General features: G+C 44.2%; 1 protein-coding gene across 6 annotated transcripts in view; it reads right to left on the bottom strand.

Annotated features, from left to right (window-relative positions):
- Nucleotides 1-12,323, bottom strand: part of RASGRP3 (RAS guanyl releasing protein 3) — a 75,409-nt gene extending 63,086 nt beyond the window's left edge. For 2 of the 6 annotated variants that reach the window (XM_036262388.1, XM_036262394.1), the window contains exon 1: nt 12,061-12,308. The gene's annotated coding sequence lies outside the window, so the exon portion shown is untranslated. Of the gene's footprint in view, nt 1-12,060 lie in introns of all 6 variants that reach the window. The other 4 variants (XM_036262393.1, XM_036262391.1, XM_036262395.1 and 1 more) reach the window with 4 other exon arrangements.
- Between the last annotated feature and the right edge of the window lie 404 nt (nt 12,324-12,727).

Genomic DNA, 12,727 nt, shown 5'->3' with positions numbered 1-12,727 from the left:
AGTATTGGCTCATCTTAATTCAGGATGACCCTGCATAGAATGCATTGCCTTTCTTTCTTTCCCTTTCTTTCTTTCTTTCTTTCTTTCTTTCTTTCTTTCTTTCTTTCTTTCTTTCTTTCTTTCTCTCTCTTCCTTCTCTTCCTTCTTTTCTTTCTTTCTTCTCTCTCTCTCTCTCTCTCTCTCTCTCTCTCTCTCTTTCTTTATTACAGACGTTTCTCCTTTTTTTCCCTATTGACACCTTCCTCCCAACCCCGGCCCCCCCGCCCAAGCATTATTGCCTATGTCCTTGTTTACACATATAAGTGTGTAAGTTCTATGGTTTATCTCTTCTCTCTCCCCACATTCACCTCTTCTGAGGTTTGTCAGTCTGTACCCCACTTCCATGTCTCTGGGTCTATTTTGTTCCTCAGCTTGTTTTGTTCATTATATTCCACAAATAAGAGAGATTATGTGATACTTGTCTTTCTCTGACTGGCTTATTTCGCTCAGCATAATACTCTCCAGGTCCCTCTATGTCATCTCAAAGGATAAGAGATCTTTCTCTTTTCCAGCTGCATAGTGTTCCATTGTGTATATGTACCACAGCTTTTTTATCCACTCATCTATTGATGGACACTTGAACTGTTTCCAGATCTTAGCAATTGTAAATAGCACTGCGATGAACGTAGAGGTACATATATTCTTTCTGATTGGTGTTTCAGGCTTCTTAGGATGTATTCCTAGAAGTGGGATCACTGGGTCAAATGCAGTTCAATTTATAATTTTTTGAGGAGACACCATATTGTTTTCCACAGTGGCTGCACCAGTCTGCATTCCCACCAGCAGTGTACTAGATTATAATTGCCAACGATACATCAGATAAGGGATTAATTTCCAAAATATATAGACCACTCATACAACTCAACAAAAGGAAGACAAAGAACCTAATTAAAAAACAGGAGAGGACTGCCCTGGCTGGTTTGGCTCAGCGGTTAGCGCGTTGGCCTGCAGTCCAGAGAGACCCGGGTTCAGTTCCTGCTAAGGGCATGTACCTCGGTTGCAGTTTGTCCCCGGCCCTGGTTGGCTCATGTGGGTAGCAACCACTCAATGTGTCCCTTTCACATCGATGTTTCTCTCTCTCTCTCCCTCCCACTCTACCTGAACAAAATATCGAAAAATGTCCTCGGGTGACGATTAAAAAAAAAAAAACAGGAGAGGACCTAAATAGACACCTCTCCAAACAGGACATACAAATGGCCAAGAGACATATGAAAAAATATTCCATGTCACTAATCATCAGAGAGATGCAAAGTTTTTACTTTTAAATCATCTACTACATCGTATCCTCACTCTGCAGAGCAGTTGCAGGCAGGGAGTGATGCTCGAGGCAAAACTACTAGAAGAGATTTGCTCTCCTGCAGCTCTATCACTGCCAGAAAACTCACACGTTGTCGGTTTCTTCAGCTGATATTTAATTAGCATTTACTGAGAGGCACATGGCTTTGGCAGGTAAATACTTGACACTGTGACAAAGGCTGTTTTGTCATAGGTGTGGCTGCTCCATATGGCAAAAACCTTTGGGGATCAAGGTTCTCAAACAGCTTCTCATTTTTATAAATAACAGTAAGAATCAGCCATGACTTGTGTTCTTCCTTCTTGAATCACAGACTTTCCTTTTGGCGAAATAAATGTACAAGTTAAATTTCTCTTATATAAAATGTAAATTCTACATAAAGAAACACTGAACTCTGGTTAATGATGTATATAATGAAGTGTTCAGGAACGACGTGTACTGCTGATTGCAACTTATTTTGAAGGGAAAAAAGATGAGCCAATGAATGGATGAGAAATGTATAAACGGACAGATGTGTGAAAAAGCAACTAGAATAAATTAATAGTAAAATTGAATACAGATATTCACTATACATTCAGAACATTTTCATTATATATTGTAAAACAAAATTCTTCCTTTATTTTAAATTTCCTCTTTGAAACCTTTAATGTTAGGGATCCAATGAACAAATTATGTCCATTAACCTTTATGATTTTATGACTATTGACTACATGTAACCTGAAGAGGGCTCAGTTATCAGTCTGTTCAAGTGGCTCCTCTCTGTCTCCTTTAGCAATTTTAGATGTTATTCTCTCAACATTTTCCAATTTGTGTTAATGATTTTCTTAACGTGGAGAAATCAAAATTACTTTAAATATTCCAAGTCTCAAAGTGTTGTTTGAGGATAATGGAAAAATATTTTTGGATTTGTGTCTAATAGTCTCTGGCAACTAAATTGCTTTTCAAGGAATCTCTACAGTACAGTTAATGGCAGATTCATATGCTGATTATAAAAGTTAAAACCTCCAAATTTTCCTCAACTCCCTCCTCTCCTTCACTCCCTATCTAATTGATCTCAAGAACTATTGATTTTGTTTTTTAAAATATTCTGAATATTCTTCCACCCTCTCCACTACCATTGACTTGATCCTTTTATACCCAGTTCAAATGTCACCAACCCTAGAGAACCTCCCCTAGGTCATCCTGATACAGTCGTCTTCATAGATGATTTCCATAGAACTCTGTACAAACCTCTTTTATAGAACAAATATGTGTGTACTCTAAGATGATTGTTATAATAATTTTTTAAATATTGATCTGTAATCTGCTTAACTAGGTGGTAATATCCTGTAGGGTAAAATCTATGCCGTCACTCATGTTTGTGCAATATGTAGTACAAAGCCTCTTTTTGAAAATACTTGCCAAATGAATCAAATAAAAAAAAAATACCTGAAGAGTATTATGCTAAGTGAAATAAGCCAGTCAGAGAAAGACAAGTATCACATGATCTCACTTATTTGTGGAATATAATGAACAAAATAAGCTGATGAAAAAAATAGACCCAGAGGCATAGAAGTAGGGTTCAGACTGACAAAGCTTAGAGCAGCGGTTCTCAACCTGTGGGTCGCTACCTCTTTGGGGGTCAAACGACCCTTTCATAGGGGTCGCCTAAGACGTAACAGTAGCAAAATTAGTTATGAAGTAGCAACGAAAATAATTGTATGGTTGGGGGTCACCACAACATGAGGAACTGTATTAAAAGGTCGTGGCATTAGGAAGGTTGAGAACCACTGCCTTAGAGGAAGGGGGTACGGGCGGGGGGAGGGAAGAGATAAACCAAAGAACTTATATGTATATAAACATAACCAATGGACATAGACAACAATGCAGTGGTGGTGGTGGGGGTGATCTGAAACAGGGTGTCAATGGGGAAAAAGGGAGAAATATCTGTAACAAAAATAAATTAATTTAAATAAAAAATATAAAAAAAAATACTAAGATTTTTTTCCCTTTACTTTGTTACTAAGTGTAAATTGTTGGCTTCCACATAAGGGGGTCCCACAAACTAGATTGTATATACTGAGGTTTTTTTATTTGTTTGTTTGTTTGTTTGTTTTTTTGTTATCCTCACCCGAGGATATTTTTCCATTTTTTGTACAGATAGAGTGGGAGGGAGAGAGAGGAAGGAAAGAGAGAGAGAAACATCGATGTGAAAGGGACACATCGAGTGGCTGCCACCCGCACGACCCAATCAGGGCCGGGGACAAACTGCAACCAAAGTACGTGCCCTTAGCGGGAACCGAACCTGGGTCTCTCCGGACCGCAGGCCGACGCTCTAACCACTGAACCAAACCGGCCAGGGCTATACTGAGGTTTTAATAGCTTTTGGTGTAGCAGAATTTCCAAATGTGAGGATGAAAAAACTTAAAACGATTTCTCCAACATATTAGCCTCTCTTCCGCAAGCTTGGTATGAGCTAGCATTCCAAATGGTTGCAGAATTTTATGCACGACACAATTCTCACTCATCCTTCTAGTTGGAAAAGATAAAGCCCCAATCCTTACACAACAATGCCACCATCACTGGCTTAAGTCAAGCAAAGTTCTTGCAGCTTCCAACGTGAGGATAGAAGCAGCATTTCTTAGAAAACATAGGGAATTAAAACAGCGTGAGATACGTTCCACTGGTCCTGCTTCCAGGTCTCTTGGCCCTTTTATCTATTTGTAATCACCCCCCGAGAAACAATCTATGAAGTAAGGGGGACTGCCCCACTTGGTGCCAACATTAAGTCACTTCTTGTAAACACCAGATATAACTTAATGCAAATTGTCACTGCTGGTTCATCAGGTCCTAGTCATGGTCTTTTCTATCTATGTCATCATTTGAGATAGAGTAATGATTTTTGAGTGTTGCCAGAGGCTTAGCTTTATAAAAACACCCTGCCCAAGGTGCAGAGCACCACCGTTGCCAGAACACCTCAACCATGGGAACTGGATGAGTGTTTTCTGGGTAGGGGCTAAGAGGAGACTGCAAGATGCGGTCATGACTCCACAGATCCTGGGGTGTTTCTTTGTCCAACAGCAGCCTTCTAATGAAAGTGGGTATGTACTGGGCATGACATCATGTCAATTGCTTGACAGGGACAGCAGAATCCAGACTCCACACAATGGCTGTCTTTTGCATAGTGAGCATCGGTTTTTTTGTTGTTTGTTTTTTATCCTCACCCGAGGACTTTTTTTTTTTTTTTTGCATTTATCTTCAGATAGAGTGGGAGGGAGAGAGGGAGGAAGAGAGAGAAACATCGACATGAGAGAGACATATCAAGTGGTTGCCACCTGACCCCAACTGGGGTCAAGGACAAATTGCAACCGAGGTACGTGCCCATAGTGGGAACCGAACCCGGGTCTCTCTGGTCCGCAGGCCAATGCTCTAACGGCTGAGCCAAACCAGCCAGGGAGTAAGCATCAGTTTTTAACACAAACATAGTGTGGTTGGAACAGAAAAGACATGCACTTGTTTCCAGGCAGATTAGGGCCAGAACCCTGGCTTCGCTACTGCTGGCTTGGGACTCAACCCGCTCAGAAATTTCGTTCCCACTTCTGCAACAGTGTCAACAACACTGTCTACCTCGGAAGCTGTGAAAACAAACCCCAGCTTCTTTCCTCTGCCACCAGCAGACTCAGTTTGAACGCCTACCACAGAAGCAAAGTGGAGACAGACTCATCGGCCTCAGAGCGACCGGGGAGAGAAAGCCCCGGGAAATCTCCAGCACCACCATTGGAACCGATCGCTGTTCTCGCCATAAAAAACAGCGATCTCTAAAACATCCTGTCAACCCGTATGCTTATGAATAGCAGGCATTCCACACATAGATGAAATACTTTCTACTTTGAAGAAGTGAAACTGAAGTAGAGCTGAATCCCAAGTCAGTCAAATTGAACCTAAGATATGAGTTTTCCAGAACCAAATACGGAAATTATACTCAGTTCTTCTATTTTAAAATCATTTTTAAAATTCTTAAGTAATTTATAGCTCCAGAAATCTGTATGAACCTGAGACTTGAGGACATTATTCCTTGATACAGGGTGACTGGAAAAGGACATTTGTTCTTTCCAGCTCCTTGATTCCAGGTGTAAGGAGTTTTGGCAAATCAGGTCAGTTGGTTTTACAGTGTGTAAATTCCTCAAAAAAAAACACCAAAATCCCTAGTGCTATCTTCTCAAAGTGAACTTATGTAAAAGACCAAACAAACCAACCAACCTCAGGTCAGCCCATTTTGAATTACTGGACAAAAGGAAAAATATTACTTTCTCAAAGCAAAATACAGGAAAAACTCGATGACCTTCCTTCCTTCCTTCCTTCCTTCCTTCCTTCCTTCCTTCCTTCCTTCCTTCCTTCCTTCCTTCCTTCCTTTTTCTTTCTTTCTAATATAAAGTCTGACTCCATGGCAGAGTCCTGGCCTCTTTGCCTGCATTCTCCAGCTCATTACCTTCCTTTCGTCCAGCTCACCAATTGCTAAGGTCTCTACCACAGTACAGAAACCTCAGAGGGGAAAAAAGAGAAGCAATTAAAAATCACTTACACACACTCAAAGGCAGTTCTTGTTTGCAATGTTTTTCTGCTTCGTGAATTTGCATGTCGTCTCTGCGAAGCAGCCGTGCTCATCTTCCGTGTCCTTTGATTTTAGTGCACATGCTGCCGAAGCCAACACTTGTCTGCATTTTTAAACTAAGCAGCAGCTAAGGACTTGCTAAAATGAACTTCTGGAATTCACTATGTACTTAACTTGTTCCATATTATTGCCCCTTTACTAGCTCTCTGTCAACGACTGTCCCTAGAACATGTTCAGAGATGCAACTCTGAGTACACTTACAATGCTAAAGCAAACCAATGGAATAATGACCCATGTGAGGGCCTTGGGACATTTTGTGGGCTGGAAACAGATCTACTGAAACCAATACTAAGTATAAGGATAGAGCAGCTGTTGACAAATAGGGAAGCCTTCAGAAAAAAAGTCTGATCACAGAGAAATTTCAAAGATGTTGGGATATCTGCAGCTACCTAAATCATTTATATATTTAGTTGAATTCTCCACTTACAATGGAGGCATCAAAGCATATCTGATTTCAAATTCTGCACACTATTATCTAGAAACCTTTAGCCAACCATCTCATTTTCTTTCTTCCTTTTTAAATTTTCTTTTCCCTTTTGTTCTCTTGAAAGGTGCAGATTATTACAGCAGTCAGTAAGAAAAATGCTCTTTGAATCAGTTCATGAATTAAATGTTTTCCAGGACTTTTTAAAAATATATACTTTTCATTGATTTTTAGAGAGAGAAGAGAGAGGGAGAAACATCGATGTGAGAGCGAAACACGGATCGGCTGCCTCCTGCATGGCCCTACTGGGGACTGAGCCTGCCACCCAGGCACGTGCCCTGACCAGGGGTTGAACTGGCGACATTTTGATGCTCAGAACGATGCAACTGAGCCACACTGGCCAGGGTTTTCAGGATTTCTTAAATTCAAAGAAGGCTACCTTTCACATTCATACTCCAAAAAAGCTACTTTAGGGAGACATACGGTAATAGCCACTGTTATCATAAAGCTGTTCACTCGCTTCCACTCCCCCTGTCCCCGCTGCGCCACACCTCCAAGCCCTGGCCATGACGACGTTCAGCGCACCATGACATCATCTGCGTCGTGCACTGTCATTTGACGACTTTGCCAACATGCTGACAATGCTTTTGTAAAATGAACCAGATTGCCACAGCAGACCACTGACTAGAAGTGAAGATTTCCAGTTATTTCAACAAGCTAAGACTCTCAGTTGTGGGCAGAAACGGTCACAGTGGACACGGTTCCCATGGGCACAGGGGTTCTGTAACCCGGCAGAACTTCCAAGAAGGCTAATGGTTTGTTGGGTAAGAGGAGTGCTGGACATCAGGTCACGTTTTTTGTTTTTGGGTTTTTTTGGGGGGGGTATCTAAATAAAAACCCGATTTCTTCTAAAGTTGAATATTACATCATGCTGTAGTTGGTATGACTCCAACTTAACCACATTGGGTCTGCAGGGGAAGAAAATACTACTAAGTCCCTTTCAAAATATTACCCTAAGCAAATACTACTGTGTCCGTGACTAAGCTGACCCTGTTTCCGAAGCTGACGTCAAGTATCCACAGACTTGGAAATACCGTCATTGACATGCATGAAATGGCCTACCGTGAAATCAGTCATTCATTTAGCTTTTGTCTGTCAGAAGGTAATCCAGATGGCAGCACTTCTGATCACACAGGACAGTTTCATAGATCCATTCAGCGCTAGAAGACTGGGCACTTAGAGCCGTGCCAGTTGCTGGTTCCATGACCGCGGACAAGTCGCTCCCTTTCTCTCCCTCTGTTTTCTCACTGGAGACAAGGGTGACGCTAGCCTGTCTCTTTCATAGGCTTGTAGCAAAGTGCAAAACAAAAAAACAAAAAAGCCTCATACCAGAAAATTCCCATATGGATGTAGGAGTGTGTTTGCTTGATACCATAGATGGGCTCAAAGAAGAGCAAAGCACAGTGAACCGACACACCACAGACTCCAGAGATGCTACTGCGATCACCCCAAACAGCAAATAAAACCAGACTTCCAAATCCACAGAACAGTGAAACTGTGACCCAGACAGCTAAGCAACCCCGAGAAACAGATATGAGCGTTTCACATAAAGGGAGAGCGGGACCCCAGGGAGTTAACTATTTGGGAACAGGTTCTTTGGGACACACAGTCTGGCAAAAGCCAACAAAACAAGCCCTGCATCGCAAAGCTTATTTCCTCACCCTCCCAAGAAAATAATCAAACACAATTTATGTGTTTGCTTCAAACACAGCTCTGAGGTATGACCTGTGGACTCTTCTGTGATTTCGGGTCCCCCGTAGGGATCTCCATAGAACACCCAACAAGCGATCCCCAGCAGGAACCGGGGGTCATTTCCAGACTCTGTTGCTGACGACTCTCGAGTTCTTAGTTTTAGAAACATCGGGCAGGTGAGAAGTGGGTTGAAAACACCCTTTTCTTGCTCTCAACAGCTAGATCTTCAAAACGCGCCACCGTGTCATAACGGCCTTGAGAGAACGCTGGTAACTTTCCCAAAGACATCCATGAATGGGCCACGCACTTCATTTTCCTCCTGCCTGACCAAAAACCCCTCTGCTACTCATCAATTACTCAGGGCTCTTCCTCATTGCCAGCCCTGACCTGACATTGGGCCACATGGAGAAATACGGGGAGCCCAATAATGTTGTTTGCAGGGTTCAAGAAGTAGGTTTCTCTAAGGGCTCTGTGTCTGGCTGATGACTCGGAAAAGCCTCAGGTTCATGGCTCACAAGTGAGAGGGCACGTAGAGGGGTGACAGGTAGAGGACAGGGAGAGGGGTGACAGGTAGAGGGCAGGTAGAGGGGGGACAGGTAGAGGACAGGGAGAGGGGTGACAGGTAGAGGACAGGGAGAGGGGTGACAGGTAGAGGGGTGACAGGTAGAGGGGTGACGCGTGCGACTGGAAAGGCAAGCACAGGCAGCCTCCCAGTCAGCAGAGAAAAGCGCGTCTCTCCTCCCTCCCCTGTCACATCCTGTCCCCCCGCAACCCTCCCTCGAAGCTCAGAACAACAAAAAGAGCAGAGGGAGGGACTGCATAGCTTCTGTTCATAAACAACAACAACCCATGCGGACAGCCCACCTTCCAGGCCCAGTCACAAGAAACCAGTCTGATAACAGTTTATCACCACCACGCAGGTTGTTTGGGGCGGGGCAGGGGCGGAGCGGCTGTCCCCCAAAGGAAAAGGAGTGACAGGAAGAGCCGAGGAAAGGGCCAGAGGGGCAGTGAGAGCCTTGGGTCCCAGGGTGACAATCCAGCTCTCCGTTGCTGTTCTTACCAATGTGAGGGCCGTCACTGAACCGCTGTCAGGAGAAAACACGCGGCCAGTCACTGACGTTATTCAGCCTGGGCTCCGCTGTCACAGGGGAAACCTCACCCTTCCTGCCATGCAGAGTTCAAAAGGGTCCTCGCACACATCGTGTGTCTCACTGTATTGGGCTGAAATGGTCTCATTTGCATTTTGTGAGCTTCTACATTTAAATATGTGAGATGAGCAGATACATCCCACTTTTTGTTTCTAAAGTACACTGGTTCTGGAGTCTGACTTAGGTACCACTTTGCCTGTGTTCAATACAGCTGAGCGAGCGGCTGGGGGTGCTCCGAGCTCCAGTGTCTCTAACTACAAAACCAGAATAAAGACACAGAGCACATAGGGCTATCGTGAGTGTTATATAAAAATAGAGCCCTTGCTGGTTTTGCTCAGTGGTTAGAGCATCGACCTGTGGTCCAGAGAGACCTGGGTTCGGTTCCCGCTAAGGGTACATATCTCGGTTGCAGTTTGTCCCCGGCCCTGATTGGGTCGTGCAGGTGGCAGCTACTTGATGTGTCCCTTTCACATCTATGTTTCTTTCTCTCTCTCATCCTCTCTCTCTCCCCCACTCTGTCTGAACAAAAAATGGAAAAATGTCCTTGGGTGAGGATAAAAAAAAATAGATGCACTGCTTAGCATGTCATCTGGCAGGGGACGCGCACAGTGAGTGTAAGTTAAAGGATTAGTGTTAATGTTCTGATGGGAAAATAGCAGAAGCCTTGCTCCTAACTAGCACTGGGACCCAGGTAAATTTGCTCCAATACCCTCGTCTTCCTAAGAAGGTGTTAAATTGTGCATTCTTTGATTCCTGTCCAGACCGAAAGTCTTTGACTTGACATACTATGTCTGTGTAAAATACTTATCTTTATGATTCTGTTATTAATATTCTTAAATCTTTATTGTTGCAAGTATTACAGATATCCCTCCTTTCTTCTCCCACTGACACCCTCCTCCCCACCCCGCCCCCACCCCCGCCCGCCTTCACTGCACTGTTGTCTGGTCCATTGGTTATGCCGATATGCATATAAATTCTTTGGTTTATCTAGTTTATCTGTTATTAATATTTTGAAAGTCAAGGGCTCTCTGGGTTTTTCAAAATAATCTCTGGGCTTTCCAAATGTCAACACTTGAATAATTCAAAGGACACCCTGCCATGTAGACTCCTCATTTCATAAGTGGGTGACTCTAATACTGCAGAGACACAATCTCACCCGAAAGTCCTTTTCCACTATCAGCCTGTGGGAAAGCGAAACTGTACCAGAAGCAAACTCCCTAAAGAAGGACCCACTCACCGCCGACGCCTGCAGCCAGACGGGGAAGTCACTGGCCACATGCCTGCAGGCTGACCCAGGGACCTCACACAAATGCCATAAACAGGAACAAAGACGTTGGAAACGTTCTTTCTCATCGAACACTCTAGGTTTGGTGGATTCTTCCACACTTTCAGGAAAAGAAGGGAGGGAATGTCCCCATGCCAGACGAGCCCTTTTCTGAGATATTCTGAGAAATATCTATCCCTTCCTAGATATTTGGCTGATGTAGGACTCAAGACCAGCCGTGTTGGGGTAAACTGTGGCAGAACCAGCGCGCTCTGGGTCATTTTCGATCCATTCTCCACGTGCAACATGGAGAGGTGATAGCAGAGCGGGAGAAGTCCTTCCTCCAGCAGGGGACGGAAATTGCAAGAAAAATGTACAACCTGAGCACACAGGGCAGGCCATCAGTCACCTGGGGATAGGCTTCAGGGTGCCCTGGGCTTGTCACAAGTCCAATAACTATTTGTTAACAATTCATTTTGATACAGCCACTCTCTGGCCCGCTCCCCAATATCTAGGCAATCCAGAAAAAAGGCACTTACGGGGCTAGACCCCCACCAATACATCATCAATCCAGGGTTCTTCCCTCTCCCTCTCCCCTTTCTTCCTAAGCATTCTTTCTGTGACGACCATGAGAAGACAGGAGTCCCCAAACGACAGCTCTGTTCCGGAACAGGGCCTGCTGGGGCTTCTCCAGCGGGCGCGCCATTGTTGCCCAGTGGACCAGAGCAAGAACAGGGTTCCCCAGAGCTGTGCGTCAGCTTCAGGCGACAGTTTTAGAATCCAGGACATACAGTCAGGGAGGCAAGACTCGGAGCATCGTGACCCCGCCAACTTTCCCTCATCTAAACTAAGGAAGACCAGGGGCAGCTAAACATTGTAGCTTTCAAGTAAGGAAGGTGAAGAAAGCTAAAAATTACCTTTCAATGACTTAGCATACCTGAAATCTAAATATGTTTTTTAATCTAAATCTACATACTATTTTGTTAGTTTTCTGTATTGCAGATTTTTATACCTAAATAAGATAGTCTTCAAAATGGACAAGGAATGGTCAAGTCAAACATACAATAAATAAGTTAATTCTCAAAACACTCCTTTTCAAGTTGCAATGGTAAAACTGACTACAATCAAAGCTCAACCCACTTCAGTAGCTGCTCTCATTCATGATCTGAATCTTGGCTTTGAATTTTAACCTCACAAACCATAAAAATCCCAGACACCAGGAAATAAACCTGCTGTTTTCTAGAGAGGAGTCAAGCAAGGTGCCCCATTCATCCTTAAAATTATAAAACAACATTGCTAAAAATATCAGATTCTAAAAAAATTTTGTTTAAAAAAATTTTTTAAATGGCCATTAATCACAGGTACAAATAAAATACCTCCTTTTGTGCCAGAGGAAAACAAAAATCAAAATGAAAAATTGTCAGTGGTTTGCAACATACACACACACGCACACACACACGCACACACGAAAGTTCTCCAGTTACTTACGGGGCGGTTGGTCGCGGTGCGCCCCGCCTGTCCAGCTGCCAAGTGCCGGAGCCCCGCGAGCTGCTGTTTCCTTCCAGCCGGGGCTCTGTGTCTTAATCAGTCACATGCGCCTCCTGATAAATACTGCCGCCGTGCCAGGAGGTCAGAAACTGAAGATCTTTATTCTCCTAATTCGCAAACCTTCTCTTAACCCCTGAGCTGGCTCAGCCCTTTCATTACCATACATTCCACTGTGTGTTTTCTTTTAGCGACCAGCCCTGAACAGCGGGTCAGTCACACTGCAGGGCAGGTCACTGCAGAGTGGAGAGTGGATGTGTTTGGCGGGGACGGGGGTGGGGTGGGGAACGGGCAGTCCCTGTGCGCTCGGGATCTCACTCGTGTTCACTGGGCTCCGGAGCAGCGAGAAGGAGGAACACAGCCTGGCACAGCAGGTGGAGACTGCTCCTCCCTCCAGGTGCCCGGGAGGACATCAATCTGTCACTCCATCTTGGTTTCACTTTCTCAGCATCCCAGCCTTCCATCTGTTGGAAGAGCCACAGGACAGGGTGGACTGTTCTGAGGAAGGCAGACCAACAGTTTAAGAATGCTTAGGTTTAATTTCGACACAGCGGGGCTGCTGTGCCAAGTGATGTGGTGGATAAATGTGTAAGGGGGTTAATGCCGGTTC

This window comes from Molossus molossus, unplaced genomic scaffold (genome assembly GCF_014108415.1).
Source record: "Molossus molossus isolate mMolMol1 unplaced genomic scaffold, mMolMol1.p scaffold_m16_p_15, whole genome shotgun sequence".
Lineage (NCBI taxonomy): Eukaryota > Metazoa > Chordata > Mammalia > Chiroptera > Molossidae > Molossus > Molossus molossus.
The sequence above is the reverse complement of the archived record's forward strand: the minus strand, read 5'-3'. Positions and strand labels throughout refer to the sequence as shown.